This window comes from Spermophilus citellus, assembly GCF_964194105.1.
Source record: "Spermophilus citellus genome assembly, chromosome: 3".
In the NCBI taxonomy this organism is placed as follows: Eukaryota; Metazoa; Chordata; class Mammalia; order Rodentia; family Sciuridae; genus Spermophilus; species Spermophilus citellus.
Window position 1 is genome coordinate 101,122,763 of NC_138184.1, and position 14,475 is coordinate 101,137,237.

Below are 14,475 nucleotides of genomic sequence, written 5' to 3' on the forward strand. Positions count from 1 at the left end.
TGTTGGTCTTTTGGGCAAAATTTCAGTTTAAATTTCTAGTTAACTTCTAGTAAAACTACACAGAGTGTCTGGCACACATAGGCACCCGGCAACTGGGACATGTTGGCTGTGTTACCATTAGGGACATGAGTTGGAGAATCTTCTGGTGGTAGAGAGCTGGGTCACAGATGCCCAAACCTGCACTGAGAGCTATGGTATGCTTTTCAAGGCTACCCTTGACCTAACGTCCCGAGGTGGGCTCTCGTTCAGACAGGGGGGTCCTTAATGTTTGGGAGCTCATGGGCTGTTGTTCTGGTCACAGGACTTGAGTTGCACAGGTGGGAGGACAGGGTGGGAGAGGCCAAGCTTACAAAATCCTCCAGAGAATGAATCACAATGTGGTCTGTTCCCAGTGGAGCAGGTGACGGTGACATTCAGAGTGAGGTAGGAATGCCGGCCAGTGCCACCTGTGTATCCACTGTGGTCAGCAGTGTCCCCAGCCAGGGGCTTCTTTGATTCGGTCTTGGGTTCCTCAAGGGGCAAGAACCTTTCATAGCTCGGGGAACGGAGTCATGCAGGGGCAAGGACTGAGTCTGCCCCCGGGGCTTCTGGCCCGAGTGGCCCCATGGCGGTTCCCCTGGCTGTGTGTGTCCTGCCTCTCAGGTCTCCTGCTCGCTGCTTTTGGTTCTGGAGCAGGTTCTGGTACTGCTCATTGTGGGCTTTTCCCATGGTGTCGCCCTGGACTTCAGTCTCCCCTGCTGGGCTCATTGGTCCCCAAAGTCTCTCACTTAAGGACTGAAGTGTGGAGAGGTCAATCAGCGTCGGAAGCTGTCCAGGCTGGTGGTGCCTGTGCTGTTGCTGGCCTCCTGGCCCACGATGAAAACTGCCTCTGAAACCATGTCAAGGAACCAAGGCTGATTGCATTTCCATATCCGGTAGATCTCTTTTGTTTGGTTGCCTCCCAAATTCCACCAGCCTCCTGAAGATAGCCTTTGAGGAAGCCTCCTGCCCCTGCCTCAGAGGAGACCCCTCCAGTCTTTCAGGGGCCTCTGTATGCTTGTTTAGAGCCAGACCTGGAGAAATCACTGGCAGCCAATGCCAGACTCCTTCCCCATGAGGTGAGGGCAGCAGAGCCCACACCCCAAGTGAACACCAAGGCCAGCACAGCAGAGGGGCAGTGACAAAAGCCAGCGGCCTCCAGGTTAGTCAGGACCTGGCCAGGAACAAACAGCACGTTGGTATGTAGAACAGAGTCATTTTAATGGCACTCAAGAAGCTGCATTGGGATGGAACATTCCACAACCCAAATGTGGGGCAAGGAGGCGTGTGGGGTTTAGTAGGAGGTGTGCTCCAGGCCAGGGCACAGATTGGACGGGAGACAGAGCATCCTGGGCCACAGAGCACTCTGTCTGGCAGGGGTTTGCATGCCAATCCCTGAAAGTCACTTTTCCTTTTCCTCTGTCCATGTTCCTGCTGGGCGCTTCCTGCAGGGTGGGGGCAGAGGCAACCACTCTGCATGTGGCACAGCCCTGAAGCAGTCTGCTTCTGCTCAATTTGTTGGCACATTGTTTCCAGTTCTTAAAACTGGATTTAGGATCTGGGGCTCCCGGGCAGGAGAGACTGAAAGTTCTTGACCATAGACACACCTGGTATTTCAGGCAGGTCCTTCTTCTGTTCCCATCTGATTGTGGTGGTCTAGAAAGACCACTAGGTGACCTCCCTGCTGTGAAGTCCCCATTTTCTGTTCCTGGGGCCTGGTTTCTACTTCTGACCTTCAGGACTGACCCCTTGGGTTTGTTTCATGGCCTCTGTCCATGGAAACAGCCTGCAGTGAGCCACCATAGGCAAGGACCATTTACTCTGAAGAAGGCAGGGGCAGCACACCACTCCCCCAGTTTGTCACAGCTCTGAGGAATCTTGATCAGACAGTGGGCATTCCTGAAAACTTGAAGAGGTGTGTATTAATTTTCCACTCCAGCTGTTAAAAAAAAAAACATGTATTTGTTATCTTATAGTTAGAGGACAGGATTCTGGCACATGTCTCATTAGGTTACAATCAGGGTGTAGACAGAGCCATGGTTCTCCGGGGCCCTCTGGAGAGAACTTCTTCTCTGTAGCTTCCAGCAGCTGCCAGCAATGAGGGGCCCACAGCCCTTTCCTCTGCCCTCAAGGTTAGCATCTCTGATCCTTCTCGTGCAGATGTGCCCCTCTCTGACTATGGCTGGGGAGGTTCCCCACTTGTAAGGATTCATGGGGTTCTGTTGGGCCTGCCTGGATAATCCAGGATAATCTCCTCCATCAAGACCCTTAATGGTATTCTATCTGCAAAATCCCCTTTTCCACGTGAGGCAGGACCACATTCAGATCTTCTGCAGATCGGGATGTGAGAGGAAACGCTACCCTGCCATGAGCAACTTGTAAGGTTGGTGTCTTGTCCCGCTTTTTATTGATGATGTTCAAGTTTTTAATGAAAATTTAATTATGAGAATAATCGATGCCTACATTCTCCTATGGTGAAGGAGAAGCTATGCAGACACTGCCAGATCCTCTGGCCACCCATTCATTTTCCAGTCCCCAGTCTAAAGTTGGCAGTGCCATCCTGTTGGAGTCTTTCTTCCAGATCTTTCTTGACGTATTGACATACTTGGGTAGCTGGACAACTCATACATGGCGTGTTTGGGGCATGGGGTGACTTTTAAAATAAAAGTCAGTATTCTTGATGAGTTACTCTTTGCATACAATGTATCTTGAGGAATTTTCTTCCCAGTGTAAATTACCTCACCTCATTATTAAACGGCTGTGTAGTATTTTATAATACAGACACAACAGCATATATTGACTTTTCTCCTATTTCTGGAAAGTTAATTTATTTCCATCATCAGTGTTTTGTTGCCTCAATGCAGTCCTGTTAAATCTCATCTCATGGGGATGGGAAGTCTGCTAGCTGGTGGTATTTTGAAGGGCAGAGCTGGGACAGACTGGAGGGCAGAGTGGAGGCTCCCAGGAAGGGGTGTGAGATTGATCAGCATCCTAGCTGAAGCTGCAGAAGGAGAGATGTCCACATTGGCCCCGAGGGTCCTGCATCCCATTTCTACCTTGCGTGGTGGATCAGCCCCTGAAACCCATCTCCAGTGAGAACTACTGTTCTGAATCCTGACTCCACAGACCAACAGGTCTTCAGCTCCAGCTCCACAAGAAACCTGTGTCTTTAGTGGCATCACTGGATCGTTTATGAGGACAGGAACTCAGGTCTTAGGTACACTTGGAATTGACTTTGGTTTAGCCCCCATTCCAGAAGGCCACGAAGGTGCGGCCTGCATCTCTCCCCCACAGCAGGCTCATCAGGATTCCTCTCAGCCCACATGTAATCACGTGGCCCACCTGCTGTTTGGTGCTGGGCTTTCCAGATCAACTCCAGGCAGACGGCATCTTTGTGTTCTCTGAGGACCCGGATGTCCAGGTGTCCTGCAGCTGCTGTCACCAGAGTTGTCACCAAGGGTCACCCTCCTGAAGGGAGTGACTGACAAGGGGAATGTGTGTCCACTGGGTGCACTCTGCAGGTGACCAGGAGCAGTCATCCTTGCCTGACCAGACTTGACACCCTGTGTTTTCCAATTGTCCCCTTGCATGATGGCTGGAGAGTGGGCAGCCACACTTGTAATGGCCCCCTTCCCAGGGGATTTAGCCACCTGAGGTTAGTGCTGCTGAGTATCTGAACCCTGTGATTAGACTTAGCACAGCTCTGATGCCAGGGTTCACGTGGCAGGTTCAGCTGTCACCCATCACTCAGCATCTTCACCGGAGCCACTCTGTTTCTGAATCTAACACCTTCTGAAAATAATCCTCATTGTAAAATGTCCAAACAACATAGAAAGATGAGAGCAAAAGCTCCCTCAGATAAGAGCATCTTAAAACAACTGTGAACATTAGAAGACCTTCGTTTCAGTCGTATGAGAACATTTCTCCATAAGGAGACTTACGAATGCATAGAGCAGGGGACATAATCTACTCTCAGTACTTTCTGCGTAAGGTTCTTGATAACATTACAGGATTCATTTTTATACACGAAGACAAGGATCTGAATCACGTCTACACTGGATCAAGGGGAGAATCTCCATCTACTCCAGGTTGAAGGGAGCAAGCCTCCAACTACAAGGCCTCAAGGCAAGTGGGTGGCCATCTCCAGGGTTTCAAGGAGAGCGAGTCCTTGTCTGGTTGGCTCAAGGTGGGGGCAGAGGGGACTCCAGGTGGATGCAGATGTGCTCCTGGCTGGAATCCGTGTGGAGAAGCCGCAGCCATCTCACACCTCGCTCCCACAGCTGTTGGACTCCAGCCTGATGGGAGCCCACACCAGGACTCCACAGAGCTCAGCTCCTCTGGCTCCCGTGGGCTCTGGCTGCCCCCTTCTCTCTAGAGCCATGGTTTTCTGAATGCTGGTGCACCGAGGCGCGGCTGCCACAACACGGTTGTAGAGTGCAGGTGGCGGTCCTCCTGGTCATCACTCCAGCCCTCGCTGTTGTCACGAGGTGCCTTGTGGAGGTACCTCAGGAGGAATTGCAGCTGTGTCCTGAGACTCACCAACTGAAGAGCACCCAGGGGTTGGGCCTATGGGACCCGGGTCATGCTGGGAGCTCCCTGTGCTGGGAGCCTGTGCTTGTGTGCAGGAAGAGGAGGAATGGCAGGCCAGCTGGCACTTCCTCCATCCTTCTGCCAGGGCTAAGTGCCTCCTCAGGCGGCTGCTGCTCTCAGGGCCAGGGGAGGTGGGAAGGGCAGGCTCACTGGGATTCCTCTTTGGGTGGACAGGGAGCCTGGAAGGATCTGCAGGGACTGGGAAGGTCCAAACCCCCGCTCAGGCCTCTGCTGGTGTGTGCAGCTCCCCCTGGGTGGTGTGGTGCTGGATATCAGGTATGTAGTCATTGCTTCATTGTATTTTTGATTTGCCAGGGACACCCAGGTGTTATAGGGGTCATAAGGCATGTCAACGTGATTCTCAAAGTTGCAGGGTTCCGGTGTTTGGGGAGTGGCTTTCTAGAATGACTGGGTGAGTGTTCCTCACCCTGACTCTACTGCACATGGGCCACCATCTGTTTTGATGGACAAGGCTCCACACTCCTTAGAAATACAGGGAATATACGGCATTCCCTGTGTGATCCCCTTCTTCAGCTGCTTAGGAGTGGTCCCTATAACAGGGGGTCTCCCTGTGAGCATCAAATGCAGAATGACCCTCAGGCTCCAGATGTCCACCAGCGCCCTCACACTCTTTCTGCTGGACAACTTCAAGCGGCAACTTGATCAGCTTCTGCCCAGCTGTGGGCCTGGTGCTCAGGCTGAAGTCAATGAATTTGAAGTTGCCTCTGCTGTCCACCAGAATGCTGTCCACCTCAGGCCTAAGTGTGTGACGCCCTTCTTGTGGCAGTGGCCCATGGCCCTGAGGATCTACCATAACAGTCTCTGGGCTGCCTCCTCTTGCAGGTGACAAGCCTCGGGGGTGTGTTACCACAGCTGTCCCCCACCACAAGCTTTATGATGACGCTGATATTTCTGATGGTTTCAATGACCTGGAAGAGTCATGTTTCCATGTCACATGGCCACCCTCAGATCTGACAGGACAGGGATGTTCCACTAGACCTTTGGCAGGAGTTTCATTGCCACCTCTGTTCTGGTGAGAAGATGGTGGGCAAACTTCACCTGAGCAAAGACACCCTGCCTGGTGCTCCTCGGGACCTGCTTGTGATCTGTGGAGATAGTCACCTAACAGGAGCTGGGCACCTGTAGCACTACACGACTCAGACTGCGCTTCCTACTCATCCTGAGGAGGAGCCCCAACCAAGGATACTGGCGAAAATCAAAAATGAAACTCCAAGGTCAAAAGACTATAACCACCAGCCACCACCCCTCAAATGCACTGAGTATCTGGGAGCCAGACAGGTCACCACTAAGAGCTCCCTGTACTGAGGAGCACAAGCCCCGCCATAGGCCACTTCTTCTGTGGCCCGTGTGTGAAATTCCTTCACAATGGCTCCTTGTGAGGTCAGAGAAGGAAGGCCCATTCACACCTGACTGTAACTCCCAGGGATCATCTCATTTTTCCTGGTCCCCAGGACCTTTTTGACTTTCATAGTAAGAATAAGAAAGGACCTCAGAAGCTTTTGCTTCGGTGGTTTCAGTGAGTGATATTTACTTGTTTGGAAATTAAAATGTGTAGAATGTTAAAAAAAAAAAAGATGAAGGATCTAAAATGAAATCGACATACTTTAAATAAATGTACGGTGACCTAGAGACACTGGTGCATAAGACATTCATATTTTCATCATGATTTAGGTGTGACCATGAGGACAAAATGGAGATCGTGCAGTTTTTCTACTGTATTGGATGGGAAATCTCAACATTTTTTTAAAAAGGAAGTTGCTCTGTAATTACAAGGGATTTCCTACAGTCCTGTGTTCAGTGATCATGGATTGATGGCCTGGGTGCCAGGCTCTGGGCTTGGAGCTGGGCCCGGAGGAGCATTTGGTCTCAGATGCTGGCACCGGCGAGCTCATGAAGGCCCTGGGAAGTGTCTTCTTCACAGCAACAGAATTCTTTCTGGCAGAAATTTCTCTAATGAGAAATGAAACAATATCTCATAATTAAAGATTGAGCTTAAAACACTGCTACCCTAAGGGGAAGTCCTTGTGCCTTCACATTCTCAGGGCCAAGGGAGAAGAGCTGGGATCTTTCCAGAGCTTAGGAAAAGAATGAGAAGCTTTTAGAAGAACAAAAGCAAAACAGCAAGAGTATTTGCCAGGAACCTCAGGACCTCGGATTGCTGGTCATTTCAGTCTTACCAGACACACGCCTTCCTCTGAGAAATGTTTATCTGTGGCTGTGGAGGGAGCTCATTTAGATGGTGACTGTGAAATCTTGCTCTCTTCAGGGCCGGCACTCAGAGAGACAGGCAGAGATTTAGCACAGTGCTCTGCCCAGGCAGTAGGAAACCTAATGGAACAGAACCCAGTCTGATTCTAGGGAGATTTATGCAGCCACGCTGATTTTACAACCACATAGAATTTTCTGGTGTGGGTCCCTTGGGGGGCATTCAGAATTCCCAGCAGAGAGGTAGTCATGTACAAAGCCAACTTGCACCTGCAGGGAGGTGGAGTGGCAGAGCCACTCCACGAAGACAGTCCCTGTTTCCTGTCTGCCAGCTCCCTCTAGGACCATTGCTGGCCCTCAGACCTGCCAAGGAGGGCGAAAGGGTCCTCTGGACAGTGTCCCACGTGGAGCAGCTGTACTGGCATACTTCTTTATTACAGGGTGGTGACAGACTGCTGCAGAGTAAGAGAGATCGACACAAAATGAGTCATTTCCTAAGGAGAATGTCACCAATCCCTTTTTTTTTCACAATGTAACAGGACAACTCAAACATCTGTCATCTTGCGGAGTTGGCTTTGGCTGTGAACACCACATTCTTCTTGTGGATGCAGAACTCTCCTCTGGCTTCCTGAGGGTCTCCTCTTGCTCCCAAGGCTCTGTGTCTCATCCTAGGTGTCTCTAATCCCCTTCCCCACCTCCTGTATGCATTGCCGGATCTCACCGTTCTCTCCTTGGTCATCCAGGATGAGGCTTGTCCACCCTAGTTGCAGCCATCCTAAGAGCTCACGGCAGGTGACATTCTCTGGCCAACAAAGACTTATTTATTCCTGTACTTGAAATGCTGCATTCATGCTTCCTGGCTTGGTCTTGTGATGGTGGTGGCTATGGTGTCCTGGTCACTGTTACATTTCCAGGACTTGGCACATCAGAGATACTTAATAAACACTTCTGAATGCACACAAGGCTGTTTCCCTGATAGGCCCTGCTTTCCAAACTCTGCTTCCTCTCTTCTCTACAGGAAGCAGGTCTGAGGCTGCCTGACTTCTGCAGCCAGTCCTCTGCTGTGGCCCCATGAGCTACCTCCATGATGTTGGACCATCTCGTTGGTCCTGTTTCCTGCTGTCTGTCCCTGATGACCACCATGTTAAGTCACCTAAGTGCTCAGGATGATATGGCCCCTCTTCTGTCACCACCATAGAACTGCTACTGCTCTACTTGAGGTCTTGTGCATTTTAACCACCAGATTTAGCCACACAACTGTGTTCCTTTGCTGCTCACTAGCTAACCCATCATTTGTTCTTGGTTCAAGTGCAAATGCTTCAGGCCACCCATGTGAAGCACTGATAGAGTGAGGGAGGCTCATTCAGCATGTCCTAGTGTGGACTGCTGTGTCCCAGCATGGACTGCCATGTCAAATGGATGACTGAGCTACTGCCACGCGTCAGCACACTGAGGGTGAACTCTCCTGGCATGCCACAAGGAGGCCACTTCTTTCTAGAGGTAGACATATTTTTTGAAGGGCTGAAGTCCTAACTCCCACACTTCAGAATGCCACTGTATTTGGAAATAGGTGTCTGTGTTATTTAAGGTGAGGTCATTACAGTGGGCTGCAACTCAGTCCTGCTTGCATCCTTTTACAGAGGAAGTGGGGAGACTCAGAGGGCCACCAGGTGTGTGCACAGGGGCTGTCAGCTGAGACACAGCAAGGGGGCAGCCCACACACCAGGGGCAGAGGCTGTTGGCACCCTGGTCTGGGCTTGCAGGCTCTAGAGCTGTGAGAAGAAAACCTCCTGGAGTCTGGGGGCACTGTGGTGGTAGTGGTGGTGTCCTGGTCACTGTTACAGGGCAGGCTCCCATCCACCCTCCAGTTCTATGTGGAGATATGACTTGTATGTTCTCTGAGCAGTTGAGAGCAACAGGAAGGCTGTGTGGGCAGTAACGGAAAGTGTGTGGTGCCCTGGAAGTGGGCATGCATCTCCTGTGGTGAGCAAAAGTCTTTCTGCCAAGACCTCATCTCCTCAGATGGAAAGGGCGCTCTAGATAGAAACCCTGTGTCATTTCTTTCTGGGAAACAATCTGGACACCTTTGATACTGTTCAGCATAAAGCTGACTGTGAGAGAGGTGTCACATGGTGATTGTTTTAGAAGTTTCTAGAGGAGTCTTGATAGACTTGCCAATCGCTGTAACAAATCCAGCTGGGATTTTAATAAGGATTACATTAAATATATAGATTATTTTTTTATGGATTGTTGTTTCACAACATCAAGTCTTCTATGCCTTTCCATTTATTTACATTTTAATTTCTTTCAACAATGTTTTCTAGTTTTCAGTATAAAATTTTGCACATATTTTGTTAAATTGATGCCTATGCCTTAATGCCATTCTAAATGGAATTACTCTCATAATTTCATTTTTCTTTTTCTTTTCTTTTTTTTTTTAGTACTGGGAATTGGACCCAGGGTCTTGTGCATGTCAGGGGAGCACTCTCCTCTGAGCTCTGTCAGCCCCTTCACTTCACGTTCCAAGTGGGCACACCTGGCATGTATAAATGCTGGTTTTACTGTTGAGGAAAATAGCCACTCTGGAAGTAAGAGTGCCAGTCCCCATTCCTGCTGATGTAGGACTTCTTCACCAAGAGAATGCAGCCAGCAAATCCAGCCAAACCCTAGAAGTGGGGCTTCTCTGGGGAATTGACAGAGGTGTCCAGTAGAGGTGATTTTTTACAGAGAACCTTTTCCCAGTGTTTATGTTCCATTCAATGAGGGAAGAATAGATGAGGGACAGAGGAAAAACTGCCTGAAAAAGTCTATGAATCTTCCAAATCTGATGGCATCGCTGGAGCATATGAGCACTTTTCTGGGAAGTCCCTGCAGGCGGACAGGGGAGGATGGGGCATGACTTGGTCCCTCGGCATGCTTGCAGCCAGCTCACTGTGTACTTCCAGGTGAGCTCTGTATGCCACACATGCATATCTACAAACCCAGATGTCCATGTGACCATGCCTGACATCACTCTTCCCTTCTGTGTTAATAAACATTCTCATTGGTCCAGAGGACTTGATTTCACTCCTTCTGTGGCTTCACCCTGTAGCATGAACCTTCCTCCCTGAACTTTATGGGAAATTGAAGGCCCAGGAGATGGCAATCTTCTGTGAGGAGGAAGGGCTCACAGCTGTGGGAACAGGTGTGGAGACCCTAGAGGCAGGAAAGGCTGGGTGCTTGCCAGGATTGAGGATGCTGACCCGAGCTCAAGACAGAGTCATGTAAGTTATGACAGGAAGGTGGGAGCTCAAGCATGCAGGTTCCTCAGGGTGCTGAGAGGGCTCGGGCTGCTCCTTTAGGATCAGTGAGAAGGTACTCAAGTTTTTTTTTTTTTTATAATTGTATGCATTTGAAATAGATAATGTTTTGATAAACATAACAATATATCACTACCATCAAACAAACTAAAATATGCATACAACACATCATTACCATTTTACTGTTTTCTTGGGAGGGGCACCTCAAGTCAACTGTCCCTGAAAATCTCCACTCTGCACCACAGAACTGCTAATTACTGTCACTGTGCAGTGTCCTGGACCTGTAGACGCACCCATCCTGTGTAGACACACCTGCTGTGCCTTTGCCACCTCCTCCCCTCCCCCTCCCCTGGTAGTCACCTTGCTCCTCCGTTTCTGCATAATCAGCTGTTCATAGACTCTACATATAAGCGAGATCATGTAGTATTTTGCTTTCCTGCATCTGGCTCATTTCACTGAAGACTTCCAGGGAAAGGAGAAGGGTGCTCTGATTCCTGTTAAAAATAAACAAATCATCAACAGAGCAGGTGGCGGGGGAGTGGCTGGAGACCCAAGTGTGGCTTCAGTAATCATGCTGGTGAGCTGGGGCTGCTGGTCCTAGTAGGAGGCAGCAGAAGTTCCAACAAGGGCTTCAGTGTAGACCCCTCTCCAGGCGAGCCCCCGTGTGCCAGCTCACGTCTCAGCACCCTGGTTGGCAGGATGGTGTCTGCAGGCTGTGATGCCCTGTGCATTAGGAACAAGACACCCATCTACCAGGTTCCCCTTTCTAGCACGCAGGATGCATGTGTCCCTGGGAAGAAGCTGTTCATGCTGCATATGGAAATTCTCATCTCAGACAGACTTTTGGAAGCTGTTGTAACATATTGTTTGTCATTGTGCATCTTAAGAAAAAGCACTCCTTGTGACAGCCAGCAATCTGTTGAAACAGCTGCCGGAACCTGGAGGCTAGTCTCCCTTGCTGAGGAGGAGAGTGCTCCTGCACCTGTCTCCGGGCTCCAGGACACAGGAGTGAGGCTGCCCAGAGTCTTCTAATCACAGAAGCAGGTCCCCTAACTGGATCTCCACTTAGCAAACCCTTTCAAACAGAACAGGGCTCCTTCATCCACAGAGGAAGCGCAGGCAGAAGAGGGAGTGGCAGCGAATGTCCTGTTGCAGCAGGCTGGGCGGACACCAGGGACAGAGCTCAGACTTCCCAGAGCACTTCAGGACCACATACTTAGGCATCCCCAAATGGCTTCCATTCTCTCGCATCTAACTCTTATTTAAACTGCTTGAAATATACAAATCACCCAGGCCTTTAGTGGATTCCATTTTTAATGAGTAAAAGGGATCCTTCTTTACAGTCTGTCAAGTATTAGAGGATCTCAGGAGAACCAATCCTGGAAACTGCTAGTTCAGGGTGGTGGTTTTTAGCTTTTAGCATCGTTGAACTCCAGAACCATGGCAGGCGTTCTGGCTTGGGTTGCAGAATCCTGGGCCACCGGCATCTAGAGAGTGATTTGGGGTCTGTGTGTGTCCTTGGACTCAGTGGTGGTATTGGAGTCCCCAGATGAGTGTCCCGTGGACCCAGAACATGCCCAAGAGCCCTGGCAGCTCACAGCATTATTTGGGGTGATCTTCACTTTGCTCCCCTGTGGCTTGGAGGGAGCTCTAGGCAGACGATGGAGACAGGAAGCAAGTCTACATCTACGGCCTCCAATTCCACACGCCACTCCATGTCTTGTTCTCTTTGTCATCAGCAACCTGACTTCTTTTCCCCAGAGTCTCCATAACAGTTCTTGTCCCTTTATGGTATGTATTAACACCCAAGTGTTAGGGTTTGGATATGAGGTGTCCCCAGAAAGCCTTGTGTGAGACGATGCAGGAATGTCTAGAGGTGGACTGATTGTGAGAGCAGAACCTAATCAGTGGATAAATTCACTTGAAGAATTAATCATTTGAAAGGACTAGTGCACTGGGTAGTAACGGGGGAGCAGGTCGGGTGTGAGGGTGTCCTTGTTTTGTCCCGGTGCCTGCCTCTCTCTTGCCTTCTTGGCTACCATGAACTGAGCAGCTCTCTCCACCACACCTTTCTGCCATGATGTTCTGCCTCACCTCAGACCTAGAGCCATGGAGTCAGCCAACCATGGTCTGAGACATCTGTAACCATGAGCCAAAAATAAACATTTCCTTCTGCAAATTGTTCTTGTTAGGTATTGTGGTCACAGAGGCCAAAAAGCTGACTAACAACAAGCTCATTTAAAGCACCATGTGACAGAATAGTCTATACAAATTTCTTCCCAGATACAAAGAAGGAAAATAACGACCGTAACCTTAGCACTGCACAGAGGCTGGAGTCTACCCTTGGATAGCTCCCTGGTCAGGAGGAGGGTTCTGCTGGAGTAAACCAGGCTCAGTAGGAAGGCAGCTCAAGGCCATGGGGTCCAGACTCCAGCCAGAGGTGTCAGCCCCACTCCCACCAGTGAGCTGCAGCTCTGCGTGTGTCTGGACCTGCTGGGCTGCTGGGCACACTTGGGGATGTGGGTGTAGCACAAGGAACCACATCTGAATGGCCCCTTCACATCATGGAGTCTGTAGTTTGAGATCTCAGTAGTTCACAGTTACAGCAGATGGCAGTCCAGCGTCCTGTTCAGCCGGATCAGCAGTTTATGACACCTTTCAGTCAGAGGCATCTCTAGAAAGGGTCCCTTTTCTCATGTGCATAGAAGAGCTGTCACTGTCCACACTGGCACCAAACTGGGGGTGGAACCTTCTCTGGATTGGCCCAGAGTAGCAATTCATGCAGTAACAGCACCCATCTGCTGAAGGCCTGCTGGGTGCCAGCAACTCTGCGGGGCTCTCTGGAGACAAGGAGAACAAAGCAACAAAACACGCAATCCCTGAACTCCCCGGGAACAGGGAGCTCAGATAATCACGGACACACTTGGTCACCATGGGCCACAGGAGGTGAAGGAGAGTTCCATGTGTACATGGGTGGAGGGGCTGAGCGCTGTGGGAGGCCTCTGAGGCAGAGAGAGGTGTGTGGTGGGAAGTCCTCTGGCTTCACAAGCTGCTTGTTAGGCATCTGTGCTGATTTCCAGATTCTCAGACTAGAATCTGTGGCTGAAACCAGTGATGCAGCATTTTGGCCGAGGCGAGAGGACATTGTGATTGCGCTCTCCCTGCTGCCCCAGGTCGTGATAAGGCTCTTGAGAGGCACCCTGATAAAGGTTAGGGTGACATGCCCATCCATCGCTGACCTGTGTTCTTTTAGCTTTAGAGAAAGAGGAAAAATCCCAAGAGATCACTAAAGCCTTTTGGAGAAGGCACCGTGGAGAAACGGTGACCAGGAAGATAAGGGCAGAGTCGTGCCATAGCCTCTGCCTCCAGCCCGGAATCCACCTTGCTTGAGTGGCGTTATGGTTCAGGAGGCAGGGGACAGGGCAGGTTCCCTCCTGGAGCTTAGTGATCTCTAACAGGAATGCCCTGTGGCAGGTCCTCAGAGGGGATCAAAGAGACCAGGACCAGGCAGACACTGAGAATCCAGACAGGTCATTGACAGCAGACCCTGGTATAGGTGTCCTGCAGTCCTGTGCCAGCCCGGGACTCTGGCTCATGAGGTGACCAGTGTTGATTCACGGACTGGACAGTTATCAGATGATTGAAACTCTTTGTGACCAGTGTCCAGTGACCTCTTCTTCCTCTTCTTTGTGAGCAGTTTAGGGAGGGGTTTTCCTTCCCGGGACAGATGATTGCATGTACTGTCTGAAGTCTGTTTCTCACAGACATGTACACATGGACATGCATCCCCTGACCCTCCTGTGCCTGCCCACCTGTTTTTCTCATCTCTGGAGTTGGTATCAGAAGCTGTCAGAGATTCTTGGATCTTTCAGGTGACCTGAGGCATGCCTTTTGATCTCTCCTTTGGCTGTGCTCTGCCATCTGTACCTCAGTGGCCAACCCTGTTCCATCTTCCCCTCAAGAGAGGTAATAGATGAACCCGGAGCTTAAAAACCCATGTTTTCTGTATAAAGTCTGTGATGTGGACAGAACTAGACAGTCTGGCCTGAGGCAGATCAGACATTTGGAAGATAAACAAGATTTAAGAGGAAGGTTTTATAGGGGGATGTCATCAAGCTCTTTGAGTCTGGCCTGGGTGAGATTGGGGATTGGCAGGTGGGGGATTCTGGTCTGCAGAAGCCACTGAGATCTCATGGCCAATTGTGAGAGACTTGGGGAGGCAGACGTTTGTGACATGGGGAAAGGAAGATGCAAATACCACTCAACAGCCAGGGTGTTACATTCACAACACAGATGGAAGCCATTCATTCAACACAGTGCCTGGGAAACTGTCAGAAGGGTT

At 50.2% G+C, this 14,475-nt stretch overlaps 1 pseudogene across 1 annotated transcript in view; it reads left to right on the forward strand.

Moving 5' to 3' along the window:
* The first annotated feature begins 5,197 nt into the window (after positions 1 to 5,197).
* LOC308643377 (transmembrane protein 132B-like) overlaps positions 5,198 to 14,475 on the forward strand; it is a 36,460-nt pseudogene continuing 27,182 nt past the window's right edge. Inside the window, exon 1 of the transcript in view lies at positions 5,198 to 5,288. The product of the transcript in view is annotated as a transmembrane protein 132B-like (transcript). The remainder of the gene's footprint in view (positions 5,289 to 14,475) is intronic.